Source organism: Anomaloglossus baeobatrachus, chromosome 2 (genome assembly GCF_048569485.1).
Source record: "Anomaloglossus baeobatrachus isolate aAnoBae1 chromosome 2, aAnoBae1.hap1, whole genome shotgun sequence".
Taxonomy (NCBI): domain Eukaryota; kingdom Metazoa; phylum Chordata; class Amphibia; order Anura; family Aromobatidae; genus Anomaloglossus; species Anomaloglossus baeobatrachus.
The window spans coordinates 388,513,962-388,537,209 of record NC_134354.1 but is presented as its reverse complement, the minus strand read 5'-3'; positions in this window follow the sequence as shown (position 1 = coordinate 388,537,209).

Genomic DNA, 23,248 nt, shown 5'->3' with positions numbered 1-23,248 from the left:
TGTGACATAATTCCAGCCATAGAAAGGGACGCACGTATGCAGGAGTATCAGCAAAAGCTGTTACTCGATCTTAACTCGGCTTTTCCACAAAACATCCGTGGTGCACGGAGTGAATCTCCCAGTTGTAACTTGACAAACATGGAACGGTCTCGTCATCTTCAACAGTCTAACCATACCAGCAGCACTGTATCTGGTGCTGGTAACAGCAGTTTTATTGAATCTTTTCATAATTTTTTTAGACCGTCCTTTGCAAGACCACCAGAGACAACAAGTCTGACACATAGTCAACGGCTGGAGAGGATGATACAGGAGTATCTCCAAATGAACATCGATGCCATGACTTTGCAACTGGAGCCTTACTCATTTTAGGCTTCAAATCTTGAAAAATGGCCAGAGCTCTCCACATACGCCTTGGAGATCTTGTCGTGTCCAGCTGCCAGCGTTGTCTCTGAACGTGTCTTCAGTGCTGCTGGGTGTGTGCTGACAGGTAAGCGCACGCGTCTGTCCAGTGACAATGTGGACAGACTAACGTTCATCAAAATGAACAAGTCATGGATCCACAAGGAATTTACTACCCCTGTGTCATCCTGGGGAGAGTAAATGCTTGTGTATTTTGAATGTGCTTGATGCAAATCTACCTGTGAAGTGTACAACTGGGGCACAAGTGCTGCCACTGAAGGGGTGGGTGTCTGTGTGGCCCAATTTTTGGAAAAAAGGGAGACTCCGCTTGGAGTAACCCTTGCTTGCTGTGTTTCTAAAAATGATCCAAGATGAACAGATCTGGGATCAGTAAAGGCTTTGCTACCTACCCCGGTGTAATCCTGGTGATGGTTAAGAATGGCGTATTTTTGAATGTGCTTGATGCAAATCTACCGGTGAAGTGTACAACTGGGGCACAAGTGCTGCCACTGCAGGGGTGGGTGTCTGTGTGGCCCAATTTTTGGAAAAAAGGGAGACTCTGCTTGGAGTAACCTTTGCTTACTGTGTTTTTAAAAAGGAGTCAAGATGAACAAGTCATGTTTCAGCAAAGACTTTGCTACCTACCCCAGTGCCATCCTGGGTACGGTTAAGGATGGCGTATTTTTGAATGTGCTTGATGCAAATCTACCTGTGAAGTGTACAACTGGGGCACAAGTGCTGCCACTAAAGGGGTGGGTGTGTTTGGGGCCCAATTTTTGGAAAAAAAGGGAGACTCCGCTTGGAGTCACCTTGCCTATATCTGTGTCTCATCCTCTTTTTCCTCATAACGCTGTTTTGTTTTCGCATGAGAATTTGCTCTTGTCAATTTCCCATGTGTTTGTGTTGTGAGTTGTTTGTCACCTTTTGGACACCTTTGAGGGTGTTTTCTAGGTGTTTCTATGTGTTTGTGATTGCTTCCCATTGTTTCCTATGCGGTTTGAGCGGTTCGCCGAACCGGTTCTCCGAACCAAACTCAAACGAGACCTCCGTTCGGCGAACCGAACTCGAGCCGAACCACGACCAGTTTGCTCATCTCTAATCAGGACTCGCTGTGTCCTTGAGGCATTGGGTCCTGACCTGCGGGGCTGCACATCTCCTCCGCAGGAGACCACAGATGCCTGTGCCCACGATCAGGACTCGCTGTGTCCTGGAGGCATCTGTTCCTGACATGCGGGGCTGCAAGTCTCCTCTGCAGAAGAACACAGCTGCCTGTGCCCACGATCATGGTTCAGTGTGCTGCGGTCTCCTGCTGTGTTCTCCCTACTGAGGATGCATGCAAACAATTGACATGCTGCAGTCTGGAAAGACGCTCCGCAGGTCAGTGTTTGCTGCAGAAAAAACAAGCTCAGTGGGCAAGGGATTTATAGAAATCCCTCCACTGTGCTTGTACTGTACAATGCAGTGTTTTAGACACAGCAAAAACAAGCTACATCCAAAATGCTGCTGTGGCGCCCCTGACCTGGTCAGGCACCACTGAGTACTGCACCCATGCTGGGGACAGTACAATACAGGTAATCCAGAAGGCTGACCGAGGTGTGACTACACAGGCGCATAGTGATCAGGTCTCACACATGTACCTATGAGAGGACCCCTGGGGATCCCAGGAGGGGGAAAAGGCTTCACCTCCACTGGAATAGTGGAGGGGGCCAAAAGCCTCCATCTCCTCCCAAGGGGTGTGGTAAGAGAGCCTGGTTGCTAGGTGGCGTAGGCAAGAACAGGAGAGGAGGAGCAGTGAGCCGGTTCAGTGCAGAGTCCAGGGAGCTCCGAGGAGAGCTGACCCCTACCCCTGGGGCTGTTGCAGTCTGACAGCGTCCGCGCAGTGGCTACCGACGGGGGAGAACGGTCACCTAGGAGTGCTACCCGAAACCCATCTCCAGCTAAAGAGAGAGCACAGAGTGGGAAGTAAGGAGACTGCTAGGGAGTACCAGGCCCAAACGGGCGGCAGATCCCGGAGCGGGGATAGATCCACCTTTCCTTGCTAAACCTGCCGGTGTGGGGCCCTCAAAGCCCACACCACAACACCCAAAAGCCGCAGCCACGTAGCCACAGTTAGGGCCCATAGTTCACAGGAGGCAAGCAGCTGGAGTGATCTGGTCCAGGCGACAAGCAAACGGCAACTGAAGGGGAGAGAGGCTTCAGCAACTTCCCTGGGTGACCCCCATAGGGACTAAAAGTCGGGGTTACCCCAAACCACTAAGGGCTAAGGAAGGCGAGTCGGTAGTCACCATCATAAGTCAGCCTGAAGGATACCTGGTTCCAGCCTGGTTCATCCCAGCTACGCCCGGGTTACTCACCCTGCCATCTGAAGTGAGTAAAACCCCTGAAAGACATCCTGCGTGTGTGGAGTTATTCTGCGCCTTGTGGTACTACGCACCTACACAGGGCCCTGGGGCTTGCCTCACTCTCAGGAGGCTATTCCAACTAACTGCACTCACCATCAGCCCCAGGCGTCCCTCAACCTGCAGTGGCGGTCCCCACTGACCGCAATACTGAGAGTGGCGTCACGACAAATAGAAGATTCCCTACCTGTGACGAGATCCAGCCGAGTGGAGTCCCTGAAGGTAATGCACCGACACAACACCCGTGGGGCTTCACATCTGGCGCTGTGAACAGGATAAGGACTAGACCTGTTCAGACAGGTGACCATGTGCCTGGGCGGTCCGCTTGGAAAATTGGAAGCGCCGCCATATTGCCACCATGAAAAGCGCGCTGAAAAACAACAGCAGCCCGCGCTGGGAGAAGTTACCGCCCACGAAGAGGTGTGGCTACCCAGAGATCCCCTGCAGAGTTCGGACCTCGCTTGTGAAGAGAGCGGAAGCGTCCAGAGACGGCGGAACGGAAAAGAAGCCAGCAGCTTGTTGCTAGAGAAAATGGCGTCTGAATGCAGAGACCCAGAGCCGGGCTCCGCTGCCTGGTGGTGCCGGGAGCTCGCCGAGTTCTGCGATCAACTGGAGGCCAGGGTCGGAAGGCTGATCAGAGAGGGACGGACGGAGTTTCTGTGGATAACCGCGGCGGTTCAGGCCTATGAGGGGAGAGCCGCGCGCCGAGTGCCAGACCGGGCGGTGACGACTCAGACCCCGATGCTGCCACCGATGGGTGAGTCCAGTGATGCCCCTGCCAGCGCGAGTGCCCCGACCCCTGCTGCCACGCCCGCAGTCCCTGAGGAGGCGTCCGGCGCGGCGACGCTGAAGCAGGCCGCAGCCACGCCAGGTGCAGCCCGCCAAGCTCAGGCCGCCGCAGTGATGCCTTGCTCGGCCCACCAAGACCCGGTCCCTGCAGCGATGCCCTGCCCGGCCCGCAAAGAACCGGCTGCCACCGTGACCCTCATCCGCGCTGCGGGTGTGACGCTGACCCAGGCCGCCGCCATGCTAGGCCCGGCCCGCCGAGACCCCGCCGCAGCAGCAACGCTCGTCCGCGCCGCAAGTGAGGTGCTGAACCAGGCCGCAGCCCCGCCAGGTGCGGCCCGCCAAGCTCCGATCGCTGCAGCGACGCCCAGCCCAGCCTGCACCGATCCCATCGCGACAGCGACGCCGATCCAGGCCGCCGCCATGCAGGGCGCGGCCCGCCAAGACCAGGCCGCCGCCATGCCGGGCGCGGCCCGCCAAGATAAGATTGCATCACCATTTTCCCCGGCCTGCAAGGCCAGAGCAGACACCGCTCCCCAGTCCAAGGAGGTCCCTGCTAGGAAGCCCACGCTGGGGGAGGACCCTGCATACTGGCAGCTGAAGGCTGACATGGAGGCCAAGTTCCCACAGGAGATGGTGGATCAGTACATGCTCCCTCCACACACCCCCAAGAGGATTCCGACAACTCCTGCAGCAACCACGCCAAAGAGTCCCCCGCCTGGGCCTGCTGAAGAAAGTCCATCCCCAGCACTGCCACCAAAGGAGTGCTCAGAAGAACTAAGGGGGAGAGGAGGCCAGGAGGCTGAGGAGCTGACTCAGGAGCCACCAGCAGTGGATCCATACCCCGAGCCAGAGATGCTGCCGTATTCCCGCTGGGATGAAGAAGACCTGACACCGTCTGCTGAAGAAGATTTGCCTAAAAGCCTCACCTGGGAGTTGGTAAGCTGTACCTCGCAGAATCCAGTCCGCAAGACACGGCGCCGTAGCAGAACCCAGTCTTTCCCTGCACCGCCATCCCCAGAGCAGAGAGAAGTCACGGCCCGAGACCTAGAAGAAAAACGGTTCCTGAGGAGAGCCAAAGCACAGGTCAGAGGACCCCTTTGTAGAGGAGTTGTGGAAGACTTTAACTTGAAGAGCGGATATGGCTTTATAGTGGCACCAGGTATGAAAGAGGGCATTTTTGTCAATAGAAGAGACGTCAGAGCCCACTTGCCCAGAGGACATCCTGGAAGAAACCTGAGGATGGAAGACTCCGTACAATTTACCATGCATCAAGGAGAAAGGGGCTGGTATGCGCTAGATGTAACACCATGTCCTAAAGAAGAAAGGAAAGACAGCGATAAAGAAAGAAAAGACAAAGGACCTACTGACGAGACTACCACAGATGAAGAAAAAGGTCAAGGAAGCAACAGGTGCCGCAGCCCTACAGGCCCAAGCCCTGGTGAGGAGGAATCCACATAAAGTACAGAAAGAAGCATAGAAGTTACCAGTTTGAAAAAAAAAAAGTTTGTTTTGCAACGTTTTACAAGTTTAAGAATGTGCCCACATAAACTCATGTGAGAAATGAACCTTAAGGCTATGAACTGGCTATAGCCACAAACTCTCGCAGTGTAAATAGTTACACCAGAGGGCACCACCACCACCAGAGTCAGCCTGTTTAGGGGCTTGGCTCGTCTGCAACCAGGGAGCACGTCCGTATATAGGGCCTTGGCTTACCTGCAACCAGAGAGCATGCCTGTTTATGGGGCCTGGCTCTCCACCACAAAGAGGGTACCTGGTCAGCACCAACTGTGAAGGCCGCCTCTGGATCCTGCCAGAAGTGGCTGAAGGCGCGGCTTCACCAGGCCAGGTATGCCCTGAAGACCACCAGACCATGAAAGCCGCCTCTACATCCTGCCAGAAGTGGCTGAAGGCGCGGCCAACGTGAGAGGGTTTTGGGTGGGTTAACGGACTTGTGGGTGGAGGGTGGTGATGTATGGTACCTGGTGCTTTTAAAAATGTTTTACATGTTTTAATGTTTTATGCATTTTAAAATGTTGTCTTGCAGCCCGAGGACGTGCTGGTGATAACTAAGGGGGAATGTGGCACCCCTGACCTGGTCAGGCACCACTGAGTACTGCACCCATGCTGGGGACAGTACAATACAGGTAATCCAGAAGGCTGACCGAGGTGTGACTACACAGGCGCATAGTGATCAGGTCTCACACATGTACCTATGAGAGGACCCCTGGGGATCCCAGGAGGGGGAAAAGCCTTCACCTCCACTGGAATAGTGGAGGGGGCCAAAAGCCTCCATCTCCTCCCAAGGGGTGTGGTAAGAGAGCCTGGTTGCTAGGTGGCGTAGGCAAGAACAGGAGAGGAGGAGCAGTGAGCCGGTTCAGTGCAGAGTCCAGGGAGCTCCGAGGAGAGCTGACCCCTACCCCTGGGGCTGTTGCAGTCTGACAGCGTCCGCGCAGTGGCTACCGACGGGGGAGAACGGTCACCTAGGAGTGCTACCCGAAACCCATCTCCAGCTAAAGAGAGAGCACAGAGTGGGAAGTAAGGAGACTGCTAGGGAGTACCAGGCCCAAACGGGCGGCAGATCCCGGAGCGGGGATAGATCCACCTTTCCTTGCTAAACCTGCCGGTGTGGGGCCCTCAAAGCCCACACCACAACACCCAAAAGCCGCAGCCACGTAGCCACAGTTAGGGCCCATAGTTCACAGGAGGCAAGCAGCTGGAGTGATCTGGTCCAGGCGACAAGCAAACGGCAACTGAAGGGGAGAGAGGCTTCAGCAACTTCCCTGGGTGACCCCCATAGGGACTAAAAGTCGGGGTTACCCCAAACCACTAAGGGCTAAGGAAGGCGAGTCGGTAGTCACCATCATAAGTCAGCCTGAAGGATACCTGGTTCCAGCCTGGTTCATCCCAGCTACGCCCGGGTTACTCACCCTGCCATCTGAAGTGAGTAAAACCCCTGAAAGACATCCTGCGTGTGTGGAGTTATTCTGCGCCTTGTGGTACTACGCACCTACACAGGGCCCTGGGGCTTGCCTCACTCTCAGGAGGCTATTCCAACTAACTGCACTCACCATCAGCCCCAGGCGTCCCTCAACCTGCAGTGGCGGTCCCCACTGACCGCAATACTGAGAGTGGCGTCACGACAAATAGAAGATTCCCTACCTGTGACGAGATCCAGCCGAGTGGAGTCCCTGAAGGTAATGCACCGACACAACACCCGTGGGGCTTCACACTGCAAATACTGATCGTGGGCACGCAGCCTTAAACAATGTGATCAGCAGTGCTGAAAAGGATTGGATGTGGGTGTGACAAATTGCAAAATGGGTGTGGTTAGGGGGCGTGGCTTAAAATTGCCCTTTGTCCCTCTTTCTCATCTTTAAATGTTGGGAGGTATGGATATTGTTCTAGTATTCCATGTCCTTAGTCTGCTTGTTTTAAGCAAACTGCTTGCTGGTTTTCTTGTGCATCATCATTAGAAGAGGCTTTCTTCTGGGATGACAGCCACGCAGACCAATTTGATGCAGTGTGTGGAGTATGGTCTGAGCACTAACAGACTGACCTCCCACACCTTGAACCTCTGCAGAAATGCTACCAGCACTCATATGTCTATTTTGAAAGGACAATCTCTGTATATGATGCTGACCACATGCACTTAAATTCGTCAAACATGGCAAGAACTATTCTGAGTGGACCTTGTCTTGTTAAACCATTATACACTCTTGGCCACTGTGCTGCAGCTTAGTTTCAGGATGTTGGCAGCAATCTTCTTATAGATTAGGCCATCTTTATGTAAAGCAGCAATTCATTTTCTCAGGTCCAGATATTTATTTGCCATGAGGTGCCATATTAAACTTCCATTGACCAGTATGAGAGAGTGTGTGAGCGATGACACCAGATTTAACACACCTGCTCTTCATTCACACCACAGACCTTGTAACACTAATGAGTCACATCACACTGAGAAAGGAAAATGGCTATTGTTGCCAATAGTTAAAACATTAATAGCTGTGTTAAGTTATTTAGAGGGCACACCAAATTAACACTGCTAAACAAGCTGTACACTGACTACTCTACATTGTATCAAAGAGTCATATCTTTAGTGTTGTCCGATGAAAATATATATTAAAATATGTATACAAATGTCAGAGGTGTATCCACTTTTGTGATATACTGTGAAATAGACCACAAATGATCTTATCCCGATATTGTTTAAAGGATGTCCTGATAAAGGAAACTGCGATCTCCAAAACGCATTGACCTGTACAAAAGAATAAAAACATGGTGTAATTTATTTATATCGATTGGTTTGGTGATAGCGTGGTGATATGCCCGGTTCCTTATCCTGATTTTATTGATTCCGCTCAGGGTTGCAGCTGTTCGCCTGTATACATCGCGATTATAGGAGTCGAAACTATCACAACTTCTTTAGGTGAGTTTTTTTACTTATACACTGTGTGCAGAATTATTAGGCAAAAAAGTATTTTGATCACATTATACTTTTTATACATGTTGTCCTACTCTAAGCTCTATAGGTTTGAGAGCCAACTACTAATTAAGTAAATTATAGTAAAGAGGAGGGGTGTGGTGTAATGACATCAACACCATATATAAAGTGTGCTTAATTTTTATTTAATTATTAGGTAACTTCCTTTTCTTTGGCAAAATGTGTCAGAAAAGAGATTTGACGGGCTCTGAAAAATCCAAAATTGTGAGATGTCTTGCAGAGAGATGCAGCAATCTTGAAACTGCCAAACTTTTGAAGCTTGATCACCGAACAATCAAGTATTTCATGGGAAATATCCAACAGGGACGCAAGAAGCGTGTTGGGCAAAAAAGGTGCAAAATAACTGCTCATGAATTGAGTTTAATCATGCGTGAAGCTGCCAAGATGCCATTTGCCACCAGTTTGGCCATATTTCAGAGCTGCAATGTTACTGGAGTATCAAAAAGCACAAGGTGTGCCATACTCAGGGACATGGCCAAGGTAAGGAATGCTGAAAAACGACCACCTTTGAACAAGAATCATAAAATAAAACATCAAGACTGGGCCAAGAAATATCTTAAGAGTGATTATTCAAAGGTTTTATGGACTGATGAAATGAGAGTGACTCTTGATGGGCCATATGGATGGGCCAGAGAGTGGATCAGTAAAGGGCAGAGAGCTCCACTCTGACTCAGATGCCAGCAAGGTGGAGGTGGGGTACTGGTATGGGCTGGTTTCATCAAAGATGAATGTGTGGGACCTTTTTGGGTTGAGGATGGAGTGAACCTCAACTCCCAGACCTACTGCCAGTTTCTGGAAGACAACTTCTTCAAGCAGTGGTACAGGAAGAAGTCGGAATTGTTCAAGAAAAAAATGATTTTCATGCAGGACAATGCTCCATCACATGCATCCAACTACTCCACAGCGTGGCTGACCAGTAAATGTCTAAAAGATGAAAAAATAATGATATGGCCCCCTTCTTCACCTGATCTGAACCCCATAGAGAACCACCTGTGGTCCCTCATAAAATGTGAGATCTACAGGGAGAGAAAGCAGTACACCTTTCGGAACAGTGTCTGGGAGACTGTGGTGGCTGCTGCAGGCAATGTTCATCATAAACAGATCAAGCAACTGACAGAATCTATGGATGGTAGGCTGTTGAGTGTCATCATAAAGAAAGGTGGCTATATTGGTCACTAATTTTTTGGGGTTTTGTTTTTGCATGTCAGAAATGTTTATTTCTAAATTTTGTGCAGTTATATTGGTTTACCTGGTGAAAATAAACAAGTCAGATGGGAATATTTTTGTTTTTTATTAAGTTGCCTAATATTTCTGCACAGTAATAGTTACCTGCAAAAACAGATATCCTCCTAAGATAGCCAAATCTAAAAAAAACCCACTCCAACTTCCAAAAATATTAAGCTTTGATATTTGTGAGTCTTTTGGGTTCATTAAGAACATAGATGTTGATCAATAATAAAAAAATTCCTCAAAAATACAACTTGCCTAATAATTCTGTACACGGTGTATTAGCCTGTTGCTCTGCTTGGTCAGACCCTATTGTTCTTTCTCCCATAATCCTATCTGTTGTATACCATATTTCTGCGCATTCTTGTCAGGTTTAGAGCATTTAATGTTGCTTTTCAATAACGTGTTTCAGTGTACTGAAGGAAAATGTATTGATTAATCCCTGTAGCGCTAAGCATAGGGATGTCATGATGGCACAAAGTCTTTTTAAGGGTATTTGTTATATGGTCATTTTTATGTGGATGTTTTTTCTGCTTAGTAACATGAGCAAGCTGATTTTGTGCCAATCAGCTTGCTGCACACCTTTTCTGACTCCTTGGGTTGCGGTTTTTAAAAATAAATGCAGGAGTTTTGGCTATAAATAGCCCTGTTTTCTAGTCAGCTGTGTCAGTCACAGCTGATGAATCAGAAGATTTTTTGTTATAGAAGATTTACTGCAGCAAGTCATGAGAAGAGCTGGTGAAGCCGACGGTGCCGAGTTAATGCGGAGCTGTTTATCCGGTGCCGGTTCCTCCACTCCCCCTGCATTGGTACCCTCCAGAGAATCAGCAACTCAGCAGGACAGAGGCCCGGCCGGTGTCAGCTCCGAAGATGTGAGCAGCGCACGATGAACCAGGTGAAGAAGTGAGACCTACTCACCGCTTACTGTCCCAAGAAGATCTGATGTCAGTCGGAGGTCCGCTGGTCGTCGTGATGGAAGAGCAAGGAAGAATCCTTCTGCTGTGCCGCCGGAGTCAGTAAGGAGCGCCATTACGAGAGTTCGGTCCCGGTCATCACGAGATTCTTGCAGGCTGCGTCATAGGGATGCGACCGACCTTGCAACGGATCTGGGCGGCCCTTCCAGTCTCGTCCGTCAGCCGGGCTGTAGTGTACTGCCTTTGCAACTGCAAAAAAGCTTAATTTTACAGGCCAAATAGCATCTATCCCAATCAAAGATACCGAAAACAGGATGGCTTTACAGCCATAGATCGGTATTAAACAGGACTCGCTGCCATCTCCCCCAAGCCTCCTAATGAACATCTGACAGGAGAGGAGAAACGCGTTGAGGCCAGCCAGGCCTGAAGACCTGCTTTTTCAGGGAAGTGTATTATCCTTTCTTCCTTTATTTATCCTGTTTTCGGTATCTTTGATTGGGATAGATGCTATTTGGCATATTTACTTAAAATGATCCTGGAGTGGTAGTCTATTTTCTGCAAAATCTTGTAAAGAATATATCAGAAGTATACTGACATAAGCTATATGACATCTGATATTATACGGATGTTACTTTAAAACTTTTTGCAGAAAACTTTTACAGGATTTTGTCAGGATCATATCACTCTGCATTTTGTGGTTGTATTTATCTGGATCAAGGGGTGGGGAAATATTATTTGGGGATATAACTGCTTGATCATACTATATGTGCAGTTGTACCAATTAATTAGGACTGTCCCTTCCCTTCCCTGTCATCTCTTATATCAGGGTCAGGGAGAGGGATAGTCGACATGAAACAGGGGCGCCCGGTAACTTATGGTGTAATACCCTCCATTGGTAGGTAGGGACATACCCTCCACCTAGGGTCCTCAGGGTTTCCCTCCGAACCCCCTACTCCCCCCATCATTTGCCCTTGTTGCTCTAAAATTGAGTAATTACAAGGCTTACCTGATCCAGTGTGTATATATGTATTTTGTGTTTTTTTGGTAAATTTTGGGATCTTAATGAATGCTAATAAAACGTACATTTTACAAGTGTTTGAGGTTATATGTTAGCTCTCCAAGTACTCTACCCATTACATATATTCTTTGTTAGATATTGTTTTAAGGAGACCATTATGTGTCAACCTTCCCCGTTAGGTTTTCATTTGTTAACTAGCGATAAAGAAAAAATATGGAAAAAGGAATATATTGATATTTTGTCATTGTTACCTGTGAATAAGGAGCAATATCGTACTGGCGCTGAGGCCAATGGGATGAAAATGACAGTGATAAGAAGAAGGTGGTCAAGTCTTTTCACGATTGGCTTCAGGCTTTTTCGATATATGAATCTGTTTTGGGTGAAAAGGACCCCAGTATTTGCAGCAGGCTTTTTCAACACATAGATTCAATATTGGAAGCATATCGTAACTGTGGTAGTGTATCCTGGCTATTTTATGATGAATCATTTTGTCAAAAAATGGCAGTGCACCCGAATATGATATGGGGTAACAAGGATGTTGGTCTATGGCTTAACCTCATGTTGCCTCAAAGGTCTGGTTTGACAAGACAACCTGCTACCCAGCAGGTTAAAAAAGGTTTTTGTTTTGCCTTCAATGAATCTTCATTTAAGTGGCTTGTTAAAAGCAGATTTAGATATGAATGTTCAGGATTTGGTGGTGCTCATCTGCTTTTTAAATGTTTTAACCCTTGAATGCATACCTGGGGCCTCCCAGGCCTGCTAGGTTACTTGTTTTCTATTGTAGATTTCTATGTTTGCGTGTACTAGGGTTAAAAGGAACTTGCAGGTTAGGGATGAGCGAATGTATTCGCCACTATTCGGTATCCGACGGATAAAACAGCATCCACTCCGATACTTTAATTTTAATTTCTGACTTCCTGGCACCTGTTTTCCAGCCAATGAACACATCTGATGATGCTTGCCCTCACAGTAATGCAACAGCCATATGGGGCAAGTTTTTGGCAAATAGGCGTATTGCATTTCATTCATCTAGCAAGGGTGTTGTATTTTGTATCAACACTTTGTCCTCTAGATGTTTTTGAGCACCTAAGGTCTTGAGGCAGTTGGTTTTTCTTTGTTTTAACCCCTTCATGACCTTTGACGGATCTAGCCGTCATGGTGCCCTGGTACTTAAAGACCCATGACGGATACATCCGTCATGGCGGAATCGCGGCACCAGAGCACCGGGCACCGCCATTGGTTTTAAAAAACTGTAGATTCGGGAAGGAGAGGACTTGTACTTGACCTCAGGAGGGGTGGTGTCTCCTTCCCGGACCTACAGAGGCTGTTATTGGCTGACGAACGCCGCTCAGCCAATCACAGCCAGTGTTATGTTTCAGCCATTGAAAATGGCTGAAGCATTGAAATCCAGCTATGTCAGTGCAGCTGCAGCACTGGCCATTGGCTGGAGCTCAGTGTGCTTTACTGCACCCGCCCCCAGCTCTGATTGGAGAGATCGGTCTTGTGTCCCATCTCTCCAAGCAGTACCGTGCATCTGGGACCGGGTGAGCTCGCTGTAGGAGATCGCTCTCCTTAGCTTCTCCCTCCGTGGAATCTGAGGAGAGCAATCCCTGCGGGCGCCCATCTGTGAGTCACAGCCCCCGATCCACCGCTGCCCTGCTCCATGTGCTTCGCCCCTGCTCTCCCGCTGCGCCCCTGCATCTGACGCCGCTACTGTCCCCCTGCATGTGACGCCGCTACTTTCCAGCTGCGCCCCTGCATGTTACGCCGCTACTCAGCAGTAAGAAAGCAGCGGCGTCAGATGCATGGAGGCATCTGACACCACTGCTCTCACGCTGCGCCCCCCCTGCATCTGACGCCACTGCTTTCTTTCTGCTGCCTGCTTGTATCTGCCGCTCCACTGCCCCTGCATCTGCCGCTCCACCGCCCCTGCATCTGCCGCTCCACCGCTCTTGCATCTGCCGCTGCACTGTCCCCATCAGCTACTGCACTCTCCCCATCAGCCACTACACTCTCCCCATCAGCCACTGCACCGCCCCTGCATCTGCCGCTGCACTCTCCCCATTAGCCACTGCACTCTCCCCATCAGCCGCTCCACCGCCCCTGCATCTGCCACTGCACTCTCCCCATCAGCCGCTCCACCGCCCCTGCATCTGCCGCTGCACTCTCCCCATCAGCCACTGCACTCTCCCCATCAGCCGCTCCACCGCCCCTGCATCTGCCAATGTACTCTCCCCATCAGCCACTGCACTCTCCCCATCAGCCGCTCCACTGCCCCTGCATCTGCCGCTGCACTCTCCCCATCAGCCACTGCACTCTCCCCATCAGCCGCTCCACCGCCCCTGCATCAGCCGCCGCACTCTCCCCATCAGCCGCTGCACTCTCCCCATCAGCCGCGCCGCCGCACTCTCCCCATCAGCCGCCACACTCTCCCCATCAGCCGCTCCACCGCCCCTGCATCTGCCGCTGCACTCTCCCCATCAGCCACTGCACTCTCCCCATCAGCCGCTCCACCGCCCCTGCATCTGCCAATGTACTCTCACCATCAGCCACTGCACTCTCCCCATCAGCCGCTCCACCGCCCCTGCATCAGCCGCCGCACTCTCCCCATCTGCCGCTGCGCCCCTGCATCTGCCACCTCACTCCCCCATCAGCCTCGTCGCCCCTGCATCTGCCACCTCACTCCCCCATCAGCCTCTGCCCCCTCCCTGATCTGCTGCCTGCTCTCTCCCATCCCCTTAATCCTCTGCCCCCTCTCCCCCCTCCCGGATCTGCTGCAATCCTGCTGCCTAGATCCATTCTGTAAGGTAGCTATCCCCAATCTCACCTCCCACTCCCATTCCACCCTTCCTCTCGCCCCCCTTCCTCCGCCGCTCCTCCATCCGCCGCGCCCTCTCCCATCCTCCACCGTGCCCCCTCTCCCATCTTCCGCCGCCCCCTCTCCCATCCTCCGCCGCACCCCCTATCCCATCCTCCGCTGCTCCTGCATCCGTTGCGCCCTCTTCTATCCTCCATCCATCTTTTTTCCATCCCACCTAGTCCCCCCCTTTTTGCAGCACATCCGTGCATTCATCCTAATTTTTTTTATGTAAACTAAGAAAGAAATACAAATAAACTTAGTGTAGGGCCAGTAAAATTATACTGTAGTAATCGTCAACTACAGTATTTTTTACTGAATATTGTAAGGGTCATCCCAGTGCCACATGTGAGAGCGATGCACAAGCCTCACTCCGCATCATCCGGCACGGTCGCTCTCTTCCAGACAGGAGTGTGCGGCTGTGTCGGGTGATGCGATGCGAGATTTGTGCATTGCTCTCACGTGTGGCACTTGCTTTAGTGTCAGTTGCAGGCGCTCATTATATATATATATATATATATTTTTTTTTTTTTTCTGACGTCTGTATTTTTTATTTTGCCAAACTAATATTTCTTTGTATGGGGGGGTCTAGTTTCCAACATGGGGTCACATGTGGGGGAGCTCCACTGTTTGGGCACATCAGGGGATCTCCAAACGCAACATGGTGCGGCTAACAATTCCAGCTAATTTTTTATTTAAAAAGTCAAATGACGCTCCTTCCCTCTGGAGCTCTGCCGTGCGCCCAAACAGTGGTTTTCTGCCACATATGAGGTATCAGTGTACTCAGAACAAATTGCCCAACAAATTTTGCGGTCCATTTTATCCTGATACCCCTGTAAATATTAAAAAATTGAGCCTAAAATAACATTTTTGTGGAAAAAAAAAGTACTTTTTTGTTTTTATGCCTCAATGTATGAAGCACGTGAGGGTTCAAAGTGCTCATTACCCATGTAGATTTATGCCATGGGGGTCTAGTTTCCAAAATGAGGTCACTTGTAGGGGAGCTCCATTGTTTAGGCACCTCAGCGGGTCTCCATACGCAACATGGCGTACGCTAATAATTCCAACCAATTTTGATGTGAAATGCCGCTCCTTCTCTTCTGAGCCCCGCCGTGTGCCCAGACAATTACTTTCCACCACATATGAGGTATCTGTGTACTCAGGAGAAATTGCACAATACATTTTATGGTGCATTTTTTTCTGATACCCTTGTGGAAAAAAAAGCTACCTGGTTGAAATAACAATTTCATGGTAAAAAAAAAATATATATATTTTCACGGCTGAACATTCTAAACTTTTGTGAAGCCTCCAGGGGTTCAAAGTGTTCAGTAAACATCTAGATAAATTCAATGAGGGGTCTAGTTTCCAAAATGGGGTCACTTGTGGGGGAGCTTTAATGTTTAGGCACCTCAGGGGTAGAGTTGAGCGCGGTTCATGGTTCGAGGTTCTCCAGTTCTAGGCTCGAGTGATTTTGGGGCCTGTTCTAGATCGAACTAGAACTCGAGCTTTTTGCAAAAGCTCGATAGTTCTAGAAACGTTCGAGAACGGTTCTAGCAGCAAAAAAACAGCTAATTCCTAGCTTGGTTTCCGCTGTAATAGTGTAAGTCACTCTGTGAATCACACTATTATGACATTTCAGTGTATAGTGTGCGTGAACAGCGCCTTCAGATCACTGCTGTTTCTATAATGGCGATCGCCATTTTTTTTTTTTTTCCTTGTCTTCCTTCCCAAAGCGCGCGCGTGTAGTGGGGCGGGCCAGCATGTCAGCCAATCCTAGACACACACACAGCTAAGTGGTCTTTTAGCCAGAGAAGCAACGGCATGTGTGATAGGATGTCCATGTCACATGTCCCTGCATTATAAAACCGGACATTTTCCTCCAGGACGCCATTATCTCTTCTGCGTCTTTGGTGTCAGACATCACTGTCGCAGCTCCGTCCTCCTGAGTCCTATCGCCGATACAGCTGTATGCGCTCCATACACAGCGTTAGACAGCTTAGGGAGAGCACTTTCCATCAGTTCTTTTAAGGGCTCAAACCGGCAGGGTCAGAGCCATAGGTGACAGGTCCTGAAAACAGAGACAGCGTCTGTGTAGCCAAGGTCAGGGATTTCGTCGCTGCATTTCACCATTAGGAGGGAATATAAAGGCAGGCTTCCATTCCTCTACCCAGAGCCCCACAATCCTGGCACTGTACCCTCCTGTCCTCTGCACACTCCAACTCATTATAACTAAGCCATTATACTAGCAAACACTCAGTGTACCTAGTGGCATCCTAAACGTGGCTATTGGACTTTGCTATAGTCCCACTAGTGCAAAGACATTTGCAGAGCACGTCTGCCTGCATTGCACACTCCAACTCTTTTTAACTAAGCCATTATACTAGCAAACAGTCAGTGTACCTAGTGGCATCCTAAACGTGGCTATTGTACTTTTGTCTAGTCACACTATTGCAAAGATATTTGCATCACGTCTGCCTGCATTGCACACTCAAACTCTTTTTAACTAAGCCATTATGCTAGCAAACAGTCAGTGTACCTAGTGGCATCCTAAACGTGGCTATTGGACTTTTGTGTAGTCACAGTAGTGCAAAGATATTTGCAGCACGTCTGCCTGCATTGCACACTCCAACTCTTTTTAACTAAGCCATTATACTAGCAAACAGTCAGTGTACCTAGTGGCATCCTAAACGTGGCTATTGGACTTTTGTCTATTCACACTATTGCAAAGATATTTGCAGCACGTCTGCCTGCATTGCACACTCCAACTTTTTTTAACTAAGCCATTATGCTAGCAAACAGTCAGTGTACCTAGTGGCATCCTAAACGTGGCTATTGGACTTTTGTCTATTCACACTATTGTAAAGATATTTGCAGCACGTCTGCCTGCATTGCACACTCCAACTTTTTTTAACTAAGCCATTATACTAGCAAACAGTCAGTGTACCTAGTGGCATCCTAAACGTGGCTATTGGACTTTTGTCTATTCACACTATTGTAAAGATATTTGCAGCACGTCTGCCTGCATTGCACACTCCAACTTTTTTTAACTAAGCAATTATACTAGCAAACAGTCAGTGTACCTAGTGGCATCCTAAACGTGGCTATTGTACTTTTGTCTATTCACACTATTGTAAAGATATTTGCAGCACGTCTGCCTGCATTGCACACTCAAACTCTTTTTAACTAAGCCATTATTCTAGCAAACAGTCAGTGTACCTAGTGGCATCCTAAACGTGGCTATTGGACTTTTGTCTAGTCACACTAGTGCAAATCTATGTGCAGCACCTCTGCATGACACCCTCCTGCTCTGTTTTTAATAAGCTATAATGATAGCAAAAAATACTGCCATTTAGTGGCATCATAGAACTGGCTGTTGTATTCCATTAGTGCCCCACTGGTGCCAAGCTATTTCTAGCACCTCTGCATGACACCCTCCTGCTCTGTTTTTAATAAGCTATAATGATAGCAAAAAATACTGCCATTTAGTGGCATCATAGAACTGGCTGTTGTATTCCATTAGTGCCCCACTGGTGACAAGCTATTTATAGCACCTCTACATGACACCCTCATGCACATTTTGCTACGCTAATGTTATAGCAAACTCATGGAATTCATTGCTGCATTTGATAATTCGGAGGGATAGAAAGTCAGGCTTCCTTTAGCTTTTCCTTCTGTTTATAGACAGCATCTCCAAGAGCAATTTCCCCTCCACGTCTAAGTGTGGAGAGGCAGCTAGTGTGCATGCATGTGCCGATTTACCCCAGCTGCAGCCTAATTACAGTGTTTCGCCTAGTGAGTATGCTCAGCCTGACTGTGTTATTCCTGACGCTAAGTCTTCATTTCGGGATACAGCGCATGCTCCCACACTAAGTGTGAAAAGCCTCTTTGCACAGGTACTTGCATTCCGTGCCGGGTCTAAGTCTTGTTTTGTGCCTAGACACCATGCTAAAGCTGATAGTCTTTTTTCAGAGACTGTATTTCATGCTACTGAGCATGCTCAGGCACTTACTGCATCAGAGACTAGGTCCGGTAATGAACTCTTTGGCCCTGCCCCTGATGTGGGGGGGCACATATAGACCACAGGGCATCAGGTGTCCTCCCAAATGGCTTGCAGAGGCCCACCCCCATGACTTTTCACCGCATTATTGATGGTCAGACGATGACTGGTGAGGTGTTTGGGTCATGGCAGCCATGAGGTCATCATTGAAGTTGCGGTTCCAAATAGGACGCTAGTTATGCCACTCATGACGTGTCACTCTACTTTTGTCTCCAGGAGGTGCATTGTGGTTCACCCTGGTTTGGGGTGGACCCAGGTTATAAAAGGGGCTGGAGCCAACAAGGAGGTGCGCAGTCTTCTATTATGCTCCGAAAGAGCACACCTCCATGTGTTGAACCCATTGCGGCTTTAGGCCAGAGGTAGGCAGGGATAGGGTGTCGATGCAGGCCACCACCACAGTTGGTAACGCAGAACGGTTAAGACCAGCTCCTGTCCTACCAGTCCTGCTTGTGCAGCCCAGTGGCATTAACAGGCCTGCTGCTGCTGATGCGCCTGCTGTCCACAGGTGTGCCCCTACGCACACGGTCAGCGTACTCAATGGCCCCTGTGTTGTTAACAGGGAGTTCCTGGGCTGGGTGGGCATGTGGACCCTGTGACGCTAACAGGGCTCACAGTCTCCAGATCCGAATGGCGTCTAACTCGGTTCAGGCTACTATTAGTTTCATAGCCACACAGCTCTGTATCCTCCACCAAACCTTCCAGTTGCCAACCTCTCCTTTTCCAACTGGGAGCACGGTGGACACTGACTGCTGATGGGGATATATACCTTTCTCTTTCTTTTCTTATTAATTTTCGTTATATAGCGGTAACATAGTATATACCACTTTATCCAAATCTGCCAGTCCCACTGTAACAGATGGTGTTTCTTCAGCAAATGTTACTGTTGCTTAACCACCAAATCCACGGACCAAAACTTTTTTCCCCTTTCCAACACACCTGTTCCCCTTTCCACCAGCATCTGTCCTTTTTCAACTCATTTTGGTATATGACCAAAAGTGCAACTCTGCAGGGACACCGTACTCAACGCCATCTCAGCACAGCAGCCATCCCTCGGTCCCTCCGATGTGGACAAGTAAAAGACCATTTCCTCCTATCCATGACAAAGCGTTGAGATTCACTCTGTGCAGCACTGGTGTTTAGTGGAAAAGTAGATCTAAGATTGCGTACCACATTCTGCAGATACTCCTGTATACGTGCGTCCATTTCTATGGCAGGAATTATTTTGCCAAATTTTGTCTTGTACCGGGGATGTAACAGTGTGGCAACCCAGTATTCTGGATTACTTTGAATTCGTACAATCCGAGGGTCATGTTGTAGGTAGTGCAGCAAGAAGCCGTTCATGTGTCTTGTGCATCCAGGAGGACCAAGTCCTTGGTGTGTTGGTGGCAGAGAGGTGAGAATCGTGCCTCCTTCCTCTGCCCTCTCCCCACAACCTCGCACAACCGAAATGTGAGCAAGCTCTCACTCATCTGCTGAGTCTTCCATGCCCATCGCCAGTTCGTCCTCCATTTCTTCATGGGCTCCTGCACCTTCCTCAACACTTTTTGCTGATACTATGCGCCCTTGTTAATCCCTCTCCCTCGCCATGACTGCCGCATAGGTGCCGCTGACCATCTGGACCTCGTAGATCTTGTTATCCCTTCCGCATATGACTCCTCCTGTACTTCCTCCCCTTCCTCTTGTCCCAACACCTGACTCCGAATAATAATTACAGTGCGCTCCATCATGTAGATGACCAGAATTGTCACGCTGAGAATGACATTGCCAGTGCTAAACATCTTCGTCGACATTTCAAAACTGTGTAGCAGGGTGCATAGGTCCTTGATCTGACACCACTCCAGCAGCGTGATCTGCACCACCTCTGGATCAAGTTATCCCAGGCTATATGTCTTACCGTATTTCAGCAGGGCTCTGCGGTGCTGCCACACACGCTGCAACATGTGCAGATTCCAATTCCTGCGTGTCGGAACATCGCATTTCAGGCGTTTAACCACCAGACCTAAAGACTTCTGTAGCGACGAAAGTTGTTGAGCTGCTGTGTGCGCACGATGGAAGTGAGCACATAGCGAGCGTGCACGCTGCACAAGGCCATGTAGGCCGTGATGGTGTTTTAAAAATTGCTGGAGAATTAGGTTCAACACGTGAGCTATACAAGGCACGTGTGTCACATTGCCCTGACGATGGCCCGCAGCCAGGTTTGCATCATTGCCGCACACGGCTGTTAAGGCACCAACGGAGTCCGCTCCGTCAATTTGTACTCTGGTCGCCAGGTGACAACGTGTTCCTTTCATGAATAGTGCTGATGATGGGAGAGGAGTCGATGCCAGCGGCGCAGGTGGACGCAGGTTATGCTCACCCACTGGGCTGCATTACCTTGACAGATGCAGAATCTCTGGCTGAATGTAGCTGGTGGGTATCTCACAGATGAAATACCATCATTCAGCTACAACCAATGGGAAGACACCACACCCTTTTTTATGCCCATCCTGTCTGCAGACCACTGCCAGACATAGCTATGACCTCTGGTTACTTTTACCCCCAGTTCAGTTTTATGATTTTGTGTGCTTGTTACCTGACTACTTTTCCTGCTTGCTGTTTATGTACCTTGTTGGCCGATCCGCATTTCACCTCTGCTTGTTTTCTGATTAAGTCCTGGCCGTCCCATTCTGTTCCTGTTCCTCAATTAATGTTTTGACCCTGCCTGACTACTATTCTCTGGAACTGCAGCCTTCCACAGGTATTAATCACCTTGGGCCCTGTGCAATTCCTAATCCCTGTATAGGGGTTAAAGGGTTTCAGAGTTCTAGGGGTCCTGCTTGGTGAGTGGCTTCCCTCTAGCCTATCATTAACAGCCCATCTGAGTGTGTGGATCAAGGAAGGCGTTACACCGTGCTCTCTGCAGAAGGCCATGTGGGCCAGGATAGTGCTTTAAAAATTGCTGGACAACCAGGTTCAACACATGAACCACACAAGCCATGTGTGTCACATTGTCACAGCGAAGGGCCGCACCCATGTTTGCATCATTGTCGCACCCGGCCTTCCCTGGCTGCTGGTTGAGTGGAGACAACCATTGATGAAACTCGGTATCCAGAGCTAACCGTCCACAACTTCTCAGCGGTGTGACTCACATTTCCCATACATTTCAAAGTAAAACTTTGACCGCCTGATGGCATTGAGCTCTGCTGCCAGCATAGTAAGGAGGTGTGTGGTAGTTCTTGTGCGCAGTTACAAGAAAGGGTGGCCTGACCACACAGGGTTTGCGCTAAGGTGGAGGACCCACACGAGGTTGAAGAGGCAGAAGCAGTGTATTAACTTCTACATACAGAAGAAGGATTGAAACAACTCGTGGGGATGGCAAAACTTGTACAGCAGACCCTTCTCCATCTCTCACCATAGTTTGCCAGTGCCCAGTCAGTGACATGTAATGACCCTGTCTATGCTTACTGGTCCAAGTATCTGTGTTGAAATGCACCCTGTCGCACACAGAGTTTCTCAAGGAAGTGGTGATGTTGTGTGCGACATGCTGGTGTAGCGCGGGCATGCTTTTCTTGGAGAAGCAGTGGTGATTGGGCATCTTGTACTGGATCACAGCGACAGACATAAGGTCTCTAAAATCCTGTGTGTCCACTAGGCGGAAAGGCAGCATTTCGGTAGCCAACAGCTTACAGAGGGATAGAGTCAACCTCTTAGCTTTGTCATGGGTCGCAGGAAGTGGCCTTTTATTTGACCACATCTGAGGGACAGAGATCTGGCTGCTGTGTGTAGACGGTGTTGAGTAGGGTGTCCCTGGAAAAATGCAGGTTTGTGAGGAAAGTGCAGGCGGAGACATGATGTTGCCTTCATCCAACGTTGGTGCTATCGATGTCTGAGAGAGCTGTACACACTCACTTGTTTCGCCTTCCAAACCAACTGACGACCTACCAAGCAAACTGCCTGTTGCGGTTACAGTGGTGGAAGTTGTGGGTGGAAAAACAGGTGTGACAGCTGTCCCCACAGTCCTAGAAGATGACGAGCGCGCGGATGCACTGGAAGGGGCAGGCGGTGGATGGTTCGCTCCGCTAGGCCGCATTGCAGCACGGTGAGCTTCCCACCGGGCCATATGATATTTATTCATGTGACGATTCATGGAAGAAGTTGTCAAACTGCTGAGGTTTTGACCTCTACTAAGAGAACCATGACAAATTTTACAGATCACATAATTTGGGCGATCTTTTTCTATGTCAAAAAAGGACCAGGCTAGGCAAGGCTTAGAGGCCATGCGACCTGTTGATCCACCCCGAATAATGCTCAGAGGCAGAGTGGTGGCTGAGGATGCAGTTGTAGACGTGCTACCAGTGCTCCGACTCTGTCCAGGAAGGCGCAAGGTAACTTCGTCGTCAGTTGCATCCGCCTCCACCGCCTCTGTTGACCTCCTCGAGTGTCTGACTGTGGGTTGACAGTAGGTGGGATCTAGAACTTCATCATCAATTGTTGTGTTTGCACTCCCCTCCCCCTCAGACCGAGCCTCTTCTTGCCCTGACCGAATATTTAAGTTGTCATCCCAATCGGGTATCTGCGTCTCATCTTCATCAGTATGTTCCTCATTGTCTATAACCACAGGTGTTGGAAAGGCAGCATTTTGGTAGCCAACAGTTTGCAGATGCTGAAAGTCAACCTCCAAGCCATGTCATGCCCTTCTAAAAGCATGTAAAACACAGCGAGGGGACTCCAACCACAGTCTCCCTCGTTTCCACTAACTGGGCCACACACACCCCACTTGACTGGCATCGGTTGACCCCCCCTTTTGAAAAAGAAAAAGATGCTTTGCATGAAGCACTCTCAAAAATACGCGTGCCTTTCCCGTCCCCTGGCTGACCCAGGGGAAGAAAAGTCCTCTGAGAGCCATGACTTGTTCATCTTGGTTTTTTTAGAAACACAGCGAGGGGACTCCAACCACAGTCTCCCTCGTTTCCACTAACTGGGCCACACACCCCCCACTTGACTGGCATCGGTTGACCCCCCTTTTGAAAAAGAAAAAGATGCTTTGCATGAAGCACTCTCAAAAATACGCGTGCCTTTCCCGTCCCCTGGCTGACCCAGGGGAAGAA